Source organism: Salvelinus sp. IW2-2015, unplaced genomic scaffold (assembly GCF_002910315.2).
Source record: "Salvelinus sp. IW2-2015 unplaced genomic scaffold, ASM291031v2 Un_scaffold1748, whole genome shotgun sequence".
In the NCBI taxonomy this organism is placed as follows: Eukaryota; Metazoa; Chordata; class Actinopteri; order Salmoniformes; family Salmonidae; genus Salvelinus; species Salvelinus sp. IW2-2015.
Window position 1 is genome coordinate 116283 of NW_019943130.1, and position 15023 is coordinate 131305.

General features: G+C 42.7%; 1 protein-coding gene across 2 annotated transcripts in view; it reads left to right on the top strand.

Annotated features, from left to right (window-relative positions):
* Nucleotides 1–440: 440 nt before the first annotated feature.
* Nucleotides 441–15023, top strand: part of LOC112071865 (GAS2-like protein 3) — a 32185-nt gene continuing 17602 nt past the window's right edge. Inside the window, exon 1 of one of the 2 annotated variants that reach the window (XM_024139294.1) lies at nt 441–576. The gene's annotated coding sequence lies outside the window, so the exon portion shown is untranslated. The remainder of the gene's footprint in view (nt 577–15023) is intronic. The other variant, XM_024139295.1, reaches the window with a different exon arrangement.

Sequence of the window (15023 nt, forward strand, 5' to 3'; positions counted from 1 at the left end):
ACCTTATTAGCTCAGGGATCTGATCCAGCAACCTTTAGGTTACTGACCCAACGCTCTAACCACTATGTGTGTAATTTACAGTATTACAGATCTGTGACAACTTGTCATTGACAAGACTTGAAGATGTGTGCAACAAGAGTTCTGCAACAACAATAATTATAATAAATATTCCAGAAGTCATCCATAAACGTCCAAAGTTAGCCTATGATGGAAAAGTAATTGAGAGCTGAAAATATCGCACACAAATATGACAAAATAACATAAATGGTGTTTGATTTGTCACGATATATTCATAAACCACAATTTAATTGTCTATATCAATATTGATTGCGTATTTGTGAGTTTAGCCAAACTCCACCTGGAGCGTCATTTGGGTCCGCCTACCTGCTTTTCCAGCAGGAGCTTCACCACGCCCCTTTTCCATGAAGAGCTTCGGCTGTGCTCTGGTTGGCTGTTTCGAACAGTGCATGCACGTTTGGCGAGAGCTATAATTGACCATTAATGACAGTGAACCCAAACTTGTGGAAATTTTAAAGGAAAACTCGACGAGAGACGGAACAGGTMATTTATATGCTGGTGAGTTAACGCGAGACATAATTGTTTCCGTGGCGTGAACGAATCTGTCCTTTCATCTCTCCAGCCCACGAGAAAGCAACAAGTGCCCGTGGCTGATCACTCTCCCGAGTAGAAGGCTAACGTATTTCATGTAGTTTCTAAGTTCGTAAACCTTATTATAGTCTGAACAATAGACTAGATTTGGCCTCATGTTTTTTAATGAAATGCGTGTAATTTGGTAGCCTGCTTAGATGACTGAACTTGTTTTACATTTAATGTACAATTTGGCCGACATCTCTGAAAATCCGTGGGAAAGCGTTTTAAACACACATTTCGAAATGGGCCATGTATGAACCTGCATAATGAGCATCATCATGTCACACAGGTTATAGACGCCCTACTAATGACCGTGTGTTTGAAAATGTTGCCTTGGATACAAACTGCATGGAACAGACATGCTTGGCCTTGGACAAACATCCACCTTGCCAGAAGATACCGACACTACCGTTATGCTTGTTTACACTGAGTTACACTGAGGTCGGAACACAATCATGGTTACATTAATTTGCCAGCAGCATACCACCCTGCATACCACTGCTGGCTTGCTTCTGAAGCTAAGCAGGGTTGGTCCTGGTCAGTCCCTGGATGGGAGACCAGATGCTGCTGGAAGTGGTGTTGGAGGGCCAGTAGGAGGCACTCTTTCCTCTGGTCTAAACAAAGATCCCAATGCCCCAGGGCAGTGATTGGGGACACTGCTCTGTGTAGGGTGCCGTCTTTCGGATGGGACGTTAAACGGGTGTCCTGACTCTCTGAGGTCATTAAAGATCCCATGGCACTTATCGTAAGAGTAGGGGTGTTAACCCCGGTGTCCTGGCTAAATTCCCAATCTGGCTTCAACCATCACGGTCACCAAATAATCCCCAGTTTACAATTGGCTCATTCATCCCCCTCCTCTCCCCATGTAACTATTCCCCAGGTCGTTGCTGCAAATGAGAACGTGTTCTCAGTCAACTTACCTGGTAAAATAACGGATAAATAAAATAAAAAAAATAAAACAAAAAAAATTAAGTTTAGTGGTCAAACGTTCATACTGCTGCACAGACCCTATGGACGCTCTAGTCTAGAGTGCCTGGTTAAATTGCGTTTACAGGCATTTTTAAACTCTGTCCATGCTTAAAGTAGTATGATCATATATTAAAGTGTTCAATTACTTTGGCATTGAATTATGTTATATTATTCAAATTTACCCATGGTGGAAATAGTGTGTTACTACATTATAAGACTAATGTTTTCACCACATGAATTACAGGAAATACCTATCCTTTTTACCTCAGATTGGTGATGTTGGTATTAAAGTTTATAGTCATCCGTTTATGATGACTATAACTGCGCACACAGTTTATAGGCCTTCAGATTGGTGCAGCGATCTAAGGCACTGCCTCTCAGTACTAGAGGTGTCACAACAGACTCTGGTATGATTCCAGGCTGTATCACAACTGGCTGTGATTGGGAGTCCCTTAGGGCGGTGGACATTTGGCACAGCGTTGACTGTGTTAGGGTTTGGCTGGGGTAGGCCATCATTGTAAATAAGAATGTGGTCTTAACTGACATGCCTAGTTAAATAAAGGTTAAAAAAAATCAAAATCTAGAAGTCACAAAATCTATTACTTAAATCAGATCATTATCTTTGGTTTAGTACCAGTGTTTGTCATAAACGCCAGTCCGTAGCCGGACTTATAACGTATCTGTCATTTTCAGGCCATGGTGGCTTGAAAATAAATTGCGCGCTCCTCCCATAAAAGTCTCTGGCYTCAGCTTAACCCTCAAATCCATTAATTAATTTATCACACCTATCACTATTTAGAAACTGATGTGAGGTGGTGATTCATTGACATTATCCTGTAAAAAAGGAGGTCAAATCATGAAGTCAGTGAACTTCAGGTCGGAAAGTCGGAGCGCTATAAAGATGCCTGAGTTTCCGAGTTGGATGACCGTTCAAAAACTATTTTCCCCAGTTGGATCTWGTTTTTTCTCATAATTCCCAGTTGTCTTGAACGCTCAGAAGTTGTAGATTTCCGAGTTCCCAGTTGTTTCGAATACGGCATTAGTCTCAGAGGAGGGAGGGAGAGAACAGCAGAGGGGTCCGCCTCTCACAGTCCCTGCTCTCTCCTTCCTCCAGTGAGACTGATCAGAGAGCGGGGACAGGCTTCCACCTGATGGCAAAACTCTAGTTGCATAATGGGTGAGCCATTATGCCTTTATCGTTAGCTTTTCTAAAGAAATGTTTGACGATCAACTAGAAATACCTTGAAGATCACGATCCACTTGTTGGTGACCCCTGTTTTTTTATGAATATAAATGGTACTTTTGACATAATTCTACTTTATCAGGTAAAAACTACCGAATGAGCCCAAAACCGTGCTATGATTTATTGATTTTCATGATATTAGTGAAATCATGAAAAGATTTGTTTGTCCTGGCTACATTCATGATCCTGAAGAAGGCACAGTGATGCCGAAACGTTGTTGGTTCACCCAAAATATTACTGGGAGCTTGTATGTAGTGTGTGTGACTCTCTTTTATTAATGTTTATGTCCTGGCTACATTGACACAGTTGAGGCGGTGTGAGATATGGGTCGGAAAATGTACCTCAATGCAGGAATTGGATATGCCACTGTACTCCAAATTTGACCTTTATCCACACTGCTCCATAGATAAGATTAAAATACTACTTGTGTTCCTCTAAAACKTCCCATTTCGTCCTCATGCTAGCTACCAGTAGCCACAGCAGCCATTATGGAATGGCACATGATGTTGAACAACAAAGGATCTGATTGGCTGACACTACCATTTCAAAATGGCTGCTGTATCTACTGGTAGCTAGCATGAGGACGAAAAGGGCAGTTTTCAGCTGTATTTCTATCTGCTCGAWGTCAGCATGCTTCAGTTCGGCTAACCGAACGAGTGTGCTCGCATACTTCCTTAAAAGACCTTCGCTTTAAAACAATAAACAAGTGGCAATAGTACTTTGTCCATTTTGAGACACCGTAACCAGTATACACTTCCTCAAAATAGTAAGAATTAATCTAAGTCAAGAAATCAGTCATTAATTTTGCTGATTTTGCTGAAGATTTCACATCTAATTAAGATGTTTGAAGTATTTTTCAATGGAAGAAATTTGCATGAAAACGAGTGTCTCATTGAATGACAAAATAATACTTTATTGAAGAATCCCTTCTGATAACCAATCGCAGGGACGTAGACTTCGGCTCTGACCTTTGGCTTGCCTCCAGAAAAAAATGTGTGCCCGAACTGCCCAAAAAAAACACCCACCGATGTCCAAAAAGTGATAAAACCCCCACAAAATGTCATCATTATATATGTATGAACTCTACCGAACTGTTTCAGCTGGGAAGCAGGTGGACGCCTTTAGGAAGTAGAGACACTGTTGCGCCCTCTTGACAAGAGTGGTGTTGGTCCAATGTGCACGCCGAGGAACTTAAAACTTGTGACCCTCTCTACTGCAGTCCTATTGATGTGGGTCGGGGAATGTTCCCTCCTTTGCTTCCTGAAGTCCACAATCAACTCCTTTGTTTTGCTCACATTGAGGGAGAGGTTATCATGACGCCACAATGCCAGTTCACTTACCTCCTCCCTATTGGCTGACTCGTTGTTGTTGGTTATCAGCCCTATAACCATGGTATCGTCAGCAAACTTGATGACGTTGGTGTTGTGCAACCATACAGTTGTGGGTGAAGAGGGAGTACAGCAGAGGACTGAGAACACTCCCCTGGGGGGCCCCTGTGTGAAGAGTCAGGGTGGTGATGTTCCTCACAGCCTGTGGTCTACCCGGCAGGAAGTCCAGGATCCAGTTGCAGAGGGTGGATGGTTGCCAGAAGATACCTGAGTCGGTATCTTCTGGCAACCATCCACCCATCATGTCTGGAAAGGAGATGCCCTTGATTTTATTGCTTACTTTTAGCCTACATAATGTTAAGCAATACCAGAAAATATATGGCTCTAGCTATGTAGCCTACCGTTACAACTTGAGATGGATAGAACATGTTTGACTACAGCCTGATTTTATGTACATTTTAAATCTCCCTGTTCCTGCTTTCCTGCTAGAGGAATACCGTAATGGCAAGGTTGTGCAGGTGCTTCCCTTTGCTTAAGTGTGTACTGCTACCTTTGAGGAAGACCATTTCACCAGCAACAAATGGATCCTAAATACACTGCTCAAAAAAATAAAGGGAACACTTAAACAACACAATGTAACTCCAAGTCAATCACACTTCTGTGAAATCAAACTGTCCACTTAGGAAGCAACACTGATTGACAATAAATTTCACATGCTGTTGTGCAAATGGAATAGACAAAAGGTGGAAATTATAGGCAATTAGCAAGACACCCCCAATTAAGGAGTGGTTCTGCAGGTGGTGACCACAGACCACTTCTCAGTTCCTATGCTTCCTGGCTGATGTTTTGGTCACTTTTGAATGCTGGCGGTGCTTTCACTCTAGTGGTAGCATGAGTCTACAACCCACACAAGTGGCTCAGGTAGTGCAGGTCATCCAGGATGGCACATCAATGCGAGCTGTGGCAAAAAGGTTTGCTGTGTCTGTCAGCGTAGTGTCCAGAGCATGGAGGCGCTACCAGGAGAATCCAGTACATCAGGAGACGTGGAGGAGCCTAGGAGGGAAACAACCCAGCAGCAGGACCGCTACCTCCGCCTTTGTGCAAGGAGGAGCACTGCCAGGACCCTGCAAAATGACCTCCAGTAGGCCACAATGTGCATGTGTTTGCTCAAACGGTCAGAAACAGACTCCATGAGGGTGGTATGAGGGCCCGACGTCCACAGGGGGTTGTGGCTTACAGCCCAACACCGTGCAGGACGTTTGGCATTTGCCAGAGAACACCAAGATTGGCAAATTCGCCACTGGCGCCCTGTGCTCTTCACAGATGAAAGCAGGTTCACACTGAGCACATGTGACCGACGTGACAGAGTCTGGAGACGCTGTGGAGAACGTTCTGCTGCCTGCAACATCCTCCAGCATGACCGGTTTGGCGGTGGGTCAGTCATGGTGTGGGTGGCATTTCTTTGTGGGCCGCATAGCCTGACGCTGCCTTAGGTACCGAGATGAGATCCTCAGACCCCTTGTGAGACCATATGCTGACACATGCACATTTGTGGCCTGCTGGAGGTCATTTTGCAGGGCTCTGCAGTGCTCCTCCTGCACAAAGCGGAGTGCGCTGCCTGTGCCCTCCTAGGGACCCAGCCCTATGAGCTAGAGGTGACACGACAGGTGCGCTCAGTGCTCCCTTAAAAGCCGTAGCGTCTGCTCTGGTTGCCCTCCTAGCCTCCTCCACATCTCCTGATGTACTGGCCTGTCTCCTGGTAGCGCCTCCATGCTCTGGACACTACGCTGACAGACACAGCAAACCTTCTTGCCACAGCTCGCATTGATGTGCCATCCTGGATGAGCTGCACTACCTGAGCCACTTGTGTGGGTTGTAGACTCCGTCTCATGCTACCACTAGAGTGAAAGCACCGCCAGCATTCAAAAGTGACCAAACACAGCCAGGAAGCATAGGAACTGAGAAGTGGTCTGTGGCTCACACCTGCAGAACCACTCCTTTATTGGGGGTGTCTTGCTAATTGCCTATAATTTCCACCTTTTGTCTATTCCATTTGCACAACAGCATGTGAAATTCATTGTCAATCAGTGTTGCTTCCTAAGTGGACAGTTTGATTTCACAGAAGTGTGATTGACTTGGAGTTACATTGTGTTGTTTAAGTGTTCCCTTTATTTTTTTGAGCAGTGTACTATACACATTTTAGAAACTCAAGTAGACCTGCTTATTATTTCTTTAACAGACCATTTTCTGCATCTAAATTGAGCTGTAATGTGAAAACAAATCATTTTCATAGGCATTTCTCATATGTAGGACTATCACACAAAGATTGTTATTTTTTTCCCCCCTTGTGCTGCTTTTGTCAGACAACCCTCTTGTGGTAGCTTGTGTGGCAGAAATAATAACATTTAGGCATAGGGTCATACTTGAGCTCTGGACTGGAGCCGAATGCATGCATGTGTGAGGAGGAGTGTGCCCCAAAACAGCCCTGATTCTGCCCCTCTACCCCTTAAACACCATCTGTCTGATCTCTGGCATTATGCCTCACATTTTGGGGAAGTGGCGTCTCCAGAAGGAGGCCAAACCAAATAAAACCCTGTGCCACAGACAAGAAATTAACAGCTTAATGGGTTAAACCCCCACATGAGCCCATATGTGCTGCTATCTCCCCTGGACGCAATGGAGATCATGAAGACATCTTGGTTTTCCCCTCATTTATTTAGGGTACCGCTGACTAATGGGAAGACTGGGACCAGTRAGAGAGGGATAGAAGAATGGTTACAGGAGAGGGAGAATGGACTGAGACTAAATAAAATCAATTATTGTTTTTGGTCGTGAACACATGTTTAGCAGACGTTATGGCAGGTTAATTGAAATGCTTATGTTTCTAGCTCCTACAGTGCAATAATACCTAACAATACACACAAATCAATTAAGAAATATCAGCAGGTGCCATGTCAGAGTCTGGAATATATACACAGAGTATACCAAATGTTAATATTGAGTTGCACCACCCCTTTTGCCCTCAGAAGATCCTCAATTYGTCAGGGCATGGACTCTACAAGGTGTCAAACAGTCCACAGGGATGCTGGCCCATGTTGACTTCAATGCTTCCCACAGTTGTGTGAAGTTGGGTGGTGGACCATTCTTGATACACACGGGAGAATGTTGAGTGTGAAAAATCCAGCAGCGTTGCAGTTCTTGACACAAACCGGTGCACCTGGAACCCACTACCATACCCCGTTCAAAGGCACTTAAATATTTTTGCCTTGCCCATTCACCCTGCACTGAGTATACAAAACTTTAAGAACACCTTCCATGACAGACTGACCAGGTCAAAGCTATGACCCCTTATTGATATCACTTGTTAAATCCACTTCAATCAGTGTAATGAAGGACAGGAGACGGGTTAAGGAGTTTTTAAGCCTTGAGACAAGTGAGACATGAATTGTGCATGTGTGCTATTCAGAGGGTGAATGGGCAAGATAAAACATTTCTTTGTCTTTGAACCTAGTATGGTAGCAGGTGCCAGGCGCACTGGTTTGTGTCAAGAATAGCAACGCTGCTGTATTTTTCACGCTCAACAGTTCCCTGTGTGTATCAAGAATGGTCCACCACCCAAAAGACATCCAACCGACTTCACACAACTGTGGGAAGCATTGGAGTCAACAAGGGCCAGCATCCCCATGGGATGCTTTCGGCACCTTGTCGAGTTCATGCCCTGTCAAATTGAGGCTGTTCTGAAGGCAAAGGCGGGTGGGGGGGCACAACTCCATATTAGGACGGCGCTACTAAGTAGAGGTCGACCGATTATGATTTTTCAACTCCGATACCGATTATTGGAGGACCAAAAAAGCCGATACCGATTAATCAACCGAATTTTTTAAATTTTTAAATTGTATTATTTATTTATTTTTATAAAAATTATTATTTATTTTTTACAATTTTTATTCAAAAAATATATTGTTATTTGTAATAATGACAATTACAACAATACTGAATTAACACTTTTCAGAATGAGAACATATGAAAGCTGGTGGTTCCTTTTAACATGAGTCTTCAATATTCCCAGGTAAGAAGTTTTAGGTTGTTGTTATTATAGGAATTATAGGACTATTTCTCTCCATACCATTTGTATTTCATATACCTTTGACTATTGGATGTTCTTATAGGCACTTTAGTATTGCCAGTGTAACAGTATAGCTTCCGTCCCTCTCCTCGCCCCAACCTGGGCTCGAACCAGGAACACATTGAAAACAGCCACCCTCGAAGCATCATTATCCATTGCTCCACAAATGCCGCGGCCCTTGCAGAGCAAGGGGAACAACTACTTCAAGGTCTCAGAGCGAGTGCCGTCACCGATTTAATCGCTATTAGTGTGCACCCCGCTAACTAGCTAGCCATTTCACATCGGTTACACCAGCCTAATCTCTGGAGTTGATAGGCTTGAAGTCATGAACAGCTCAATGCTTGAAGCACAACGAAGAGCTACTGGCAAACGCACAAAAGTGCTGTTTGAATGAATGCTTACGAGCCTGCTGCTGCCTACCACCGCTCAGTCAGACTGCTCTATCAAATATCAAATCATCGACTTAATTATAACATTATAACACACAGAAATACGAGCCTTAGGTCATTAATATGGTCAAATCTGGAAACTATCATTTCGAAAACAAAACGTTTATTCTTTCAGTGAAATACGGAACTGTTCTGTATTTTATCTAACGGGTGGCATCCCTAAGTCTAAATATTGCAGTTACATTGTACAACCTTCAATGTTATGTCATAATCATGTACAATTCTGGCAAATTAATTACGGTCTTTGTTAGGAATAAATGGTCTTCACACAGTTCGCAACGAGCCAGGTGGCCCAAACTGCTGCATATACCCTGACTGCTTGCACGGAACGCAAGARAAGTGACACAATTYCCMTAGTTAAAAGAAAKTCATGTTAGCAGGCAATATTAACTAAATATGCAGGTTTAAAAATATATACTTGTGTATTGATTTTAAAGAAAGGCATTGATGTTTATGGTTAGGTACACATTGGTGCAACGACAGTGCTTTTTTCGCGAATGCGCTTGTTAAATCATCACCCGTTTRGAGAAGTAGGCTGTGATTCGATGAGAAATTAACAGGCACCGCATCGATTATATGCAACGCAGGACACGCTAGATAAACTAGTAATATCATCAACCATGTGTAGTTAATTAGTGATTATGTTAAGGTTGATTGTTTTTTATAAGATAAGTTTAATGCTAGCTAGCAACTTACCTTGGCTTCTTGCTGCACTCGCGTAACAGGTAGTCAGCCTGCCATGCAGGCTCCTCGTGGAGTGCAATGTAAGGCAGGTGGTTAGAGCGTTGAACTAGTAACCGGAAGGTTGCAAGATCGAATCTCCGAGCTGACAAGRTAAAAACCTGTCTTTCTGCCCCTGAACAAGGCACTTAACCCACCGTTCCTAGGCCGTCATTGAAAATAAGAATGTGTTCTTAACTGACTTGCCTAGTTAAATAAAGGTAATTTAAAAATAAAAAAAATTGGCCACAATCCGTGTCCAAAAACGCTGATTACCGATTGTTATGAAAACTTGAAATCGGCCCTAATTAATCGGTCGACCTCTACTAATAATGTTTGGTCTACTCTGTGTGTGTGTGTGTGTGTGTGTATGTGTGTGTGTGTGTGGACAGTATGTGAATATAAAAGGTGTGTACAGCAGTAGTTATATAGGATGAGCCTTGTCTAGAATAGAGTATATAGATTTGAAGTGGATAAAGTGGTTATGTAAACATTATTAAAGTGACCAGTGTTCAATAACTATGTACAGTTGAAGTCAGAAGTTTACATACACTTAGGTTGGAGTCATTAAAACTCATTTTTCAACCACTCCACAAATTTCTTGTTAACAAACTATAGTTTTGGCAAGTTGGTTAGGACATCTACTTTGTGCATGACACAAGTAATTTTCCCAGCAATTGTTTACAGACATTATTTCGCTTAAAATTCACTGTATCACAATTCCAGTGGGTCAGAAGTTTACATACACTAAGTTGACTGTGCCTTTAAACAGCTTGGACAATTCCAGAAAATGGTGGCATGGCTTTAGAAGCTTCTGATAGGCTAATTGACATAATTTGAGTCAATTGGAGGTGTACCTGTGGATGTATTTCAATGCCTACCTTCAAACTCAGTGCCTCTTGCTTGACATCATGGGAAAATCAAAAGAAATCAGCCAAGACCTCAGAAAAAAATTGTAGACCTCCACAAGTCTGGTTCGTCCTTGGGCCAATTTCCAAACGCCTGACGGTACCACGTTCATCTGTACAAACAATAGTAAGCAAGTTTAAACACCATGGGACTACACAGCCGTCATACCGCTAAGGAAGGAGTTTATCTCCTAGAGATAAACGTACTTGGTGCGAAAAGTGCAAATCAATCCCAGAACAACAGCAAAGGACCTTGTGAAGATGCTGGAGGAAACAGTCACCAAAGTATCTATATCCACAGTAAAACGAGTCCTATATCGACATACCGAAAGGCCGCTCAGCAAGGAAGAAGCCACTGCTCCAAAACCGCCATAAAAAAAGCAGACTACGGGTTGGAACTGCACATGGGGACAAAGATTGTACTTTTTGAAGAAGTGTCCTCTGGTCTGATGAAACAAAAATAGAACTGTTTGCCATAATGACCATCGTTATGTTTGGAGGAAAAAGGGGGAGGCTTGCAAGCCGAAGAACACCATCCCAACTGTGAAGCACGGGGGTGGTAGCATCATGTTGTGGGGTGCTTTGCTGCAGGAGGACTGGTGCACTTCACAAAATAGATGACATCCTGAGTAGGAAAATGATGTGGATATATTGAAGCAACATCTCAAGACATCAGTCAGGAAGTTAAAGCTTGATCACAAATGAGTCTTCAAATGGACAATGGCCCCAAGCATACTTCCAAAGTTGTGGACAAAATGGCTTAAGGACAACAAAGTCAGGGTATTGGAGTGGCCATCACAAAGCCCTGACCTCAATCCTATAGAAAATTTGTGGGCAGAACTGAAAAAGCGTGTGGGAGCAAGGATGCCTACAACCTGACTGTACACCAGCTCTGTCAGGAGGAAGGACCAAAATTCACCCAACTTATTATGGGAAGCTTGTGGAAGGCTACCCAAAACGTTTGACCCAAGTTAAACCATTTGTAGGCAATTGCTACCAAATACTAATTGAGTGTATGTAAACTTCTGACCCACTGGGAATGTGATGAAAGAAATAATTCTCTCTACTATTATTCTGACATTTCACATTCTTAAAAAAAAGTGGTGATCCTAACTGACCTAAGACAGGGAATTTTTTACTTGGATTAAATGTCAGTAATTGTGAAAACTGAGTTTAAATGTAGTTGGTTAAGGTGTATGTAAACTTCCGACTTCAACTGTACATAGGGCAGMCGGCTAGTAAAGTGACTAAGGTTCAGGGCAGGGTACTGGGCGGAGGCCGGCTAGTGATGGCTATTTAACAGTCTGATGGCCTGCAGTTAGAAGCTGTTTTTCATTCTCTCAGTCCCAGCTTTGATGCCCCTGTACTGTCTCCGCCTTGTAGATGGTAGCGGGTTGAACAGGCCGTGGCTCCGGTCCTTGATGATTTTCTTGGCCTTCATGTGACAGGTTGCTGTAGATGTTCTGGAGGGCAGGCAGTGTGCCCCCAGTGATACATACATTCATGATTATTAAATGTTTTCCTAGCCAGGATAGGTTGGTTGGTGTGATAACTCTGGTGTGTTGCCCYAGGGCAGTCATTTAAGCTCACTTTGTTCCGCAGCAGTTCTTCTCTTTCTGCCAAAMATATGGCATGCTAGGCTACTGGTTCTCAAAGTACACATTCAAAGGATGCATTCACTAAGGGTTTGAATATTTCATAGTGTCCCCAGCACAAACATTTCTCTGTTGGCTTAAATGTCTTCTCCTTTGGCCAGATTTCAGCTGGGCTGTGGCCTGTCTGGCTAACAGCGTCTCCATGCTCTCACTCTCTACCTGCCGAATCCTCATGGCTAATGACCTCATTCAATATTTCAGTTCTTCTGATATAAAAACGAACACGATTAGAGGGTTGTATTTTCATGGAGTCTTCTATTACAAGAGTTGACATACTTCTATAGGTAGGGCCTTACAGAAATTACCTCGCTGACCTGACTCAATGAAAATCATTTCATTGACAGAGTGAGAGGGGTCTATCTTTTAGGCATCCTGTGTAGGGTTACACATTTTGGGGAATATTCAGAGGAGGAAATACTCTGTGGGAATTAACGGAAATATATGCAAATTAATATTAATACCATTTAAATGTAGATGTTTTTTTCACTGGATATATTTACCATGTCATATGGAGACATAAACCTTTTACCTTTTCATAAGTAGACATAATTGCAAATGATTAAATCCTTCCAATATAATTTWWTTTTWWTTTTTATTATTTACGAATTGAACTTTAATTAAATGAGTTGACTCTTCACATGGGATGATTTCACTGAACAACAAAAGAAAGGGAATATTGAATGATCCCCAATGATCCATCGCATCTCCCAAAAACAGTTTCAACATACATCTGCAAAATGATAGTCTAGAAACGAAGGCTTTGGTTGTCATCCTCTCAGGCTTCCATGTCTTCTCCCTGGACCTCCTCAATGTCCACCTTTTGAACATCAGATTGAGGCCTCATCTTCACTGTCACTTTCCAACCTTGTTGAGGATGGCTTGTTGTCAGGCTCAAAAAGTCAAAAATTTGCCCGGATGGCCACCAATTTTTCAACCCTTGTATTGGTCAGCCTGTTGCGTGCTTTGGCGTGTGTGTTCCCAAACAAGGACCAGTTGCGCTCTGAGGCGGCTGATGTTGGTGGGATTTGGAGGATGATGGAAGCAAACAGGGGAAAGAGCCTCAGATCCACCAGGTGGCTGATGAGATATGTTGGCACGACTGCCATATTGCATCTTCATCCCAAAGCCCTAGCTTGGAAGTGTACTTCGCCAGACTGCCAAGAACCTTGCCCTCATCCAGGCCAWGGTGGCGAGACACGGTAGTGATGACACCATAGGCCTTGTTGATCTCTGCACCAGACAGGATGCTCTTGCCAGCATACTTGGGGTCCAGCATGTACGCTGCGGCGTGTATGGGCTTCAGGCAGAAGTCTTCAAGCTTTTTTGATGTATTTCAGAACAACAGTTTCCTCTACTTGGAGCAACAGTGAAGTGGGCAGGGCAGTATGGGTTTCTTCTCTTACATCTTCAAGCAGAGTCTGATCATCAGACAGGATGGCATCCAGCAAATGAGTAGATAAAGCATGTCTGGTTGGAGGGGTGTATGCTAGGCGAAGAAATTCAGAAATCTCTTCCAATACACATTGCCTGTGAGCGTCAGAGGTGAACCAGTTGCATACACAGCTCAAGCAAGACATTCATCAGCATTTCTGACGACGTTTCTCCATTGAGTCAAAAAAAACTTCTGATTCCAGGAGGACCATGAGCTGTTGCTATCGATAAGGTGTCTGATTCATCCTTTTCACCTCAAATAGAAGTAGTGACTTTTGTCAGAGGTTGCTTGTTGTGAGCGCTGAGGGAACTTTATGCACTTAGCCAGATGATTCTGCATCTTTGTTGCATTCTTCACATATGATTTGGCACAGTATTTGCAAATGTACACAGATTGTCCTTCTACATTAGCTGTGGTGAAATGTCTCCACACATCAGTGGCATTTTCCTGTAAAGATTAGAAGAAATTAGTAAAAAATAATAATAATCCAGGTACAGATAAATAGTTAAACAGTTAGATTAAACAACTCCTTTGTAAGATTTCTTTTTTTTAAATGAAACATGTATGGAAACAGGTGAATTAAGACTCCTCCATTGGCAGGCTCAAGCAAGTTAAAACCCACATGGTATCAAAAACTAACTAGCAGAAATTGTTAACAAGTTAGAAATTATTTAAACACACTTTGCTGTAGACTACTATTTACTAGTTAACAAAAAATCATGTATGTCATATAAAATATATTCACCCCACCCAGTATTGTAATCAAAACTTACCAGAAAGCATGTGTGTGGTAGTGTGGGCTAAATAGCATCTCATTCTGTGCAAGAACTTGAGAATCAGCTGTCAATGTGATGGGTGAGTGCACTGCACATGTGATGGAAGAATGCATGCAGAGGGATGCAATTCCATTGAATTTGGGATAGTTTAACCWAAATATGCCACAAGACCTAGTATTGCCCTATGTGTATCCCACAAAAAAAGKTTCACTGTTATAAGCTAACTTTTTTTGATGAATTTAAGCCCGGGAATTTGGGGACTTTTGCTTAACTTCCCATAAAAAAGTTCTGGGAAAATTCTGGAAATTTACCGGACAGTTTTTGACCCTTTGCTACCTTAGTCCTGTGAATATATCCAGTTTAATTCTAGAGGTCTTTGGACTCCTCTACGACATGAGTCCAGTTTCAAAACAAAGAACAGGATGAGAGGAGGATGCTGAAAGGGTGTTTGGAGGTCTTTGTTAATGACAGCAGGTCATTAGTTAATGACAACAGGATCTATGGTAGCTTTTGTTTTTACTGAGGGCTGAGCCTTTCATGTTAAGGTGAAAGGTTTACCCACTCCCCTCCCCTCTATCCCTGGGATTATCATACAGGCAAATAACCCTCCTTACCTGACCTTCTGCGAGGGTCTTCTTCAGGGCCTCGGACGTCTTGCAGCTTATCTGACCACTTTGATAAAGCCGGTTACAAATTAGCTGACACCTTTTAGGCCCATATTTGGTGTTCGCATTGTGTTCTCTTTCCTTCCAGGATTTTCTTTTTT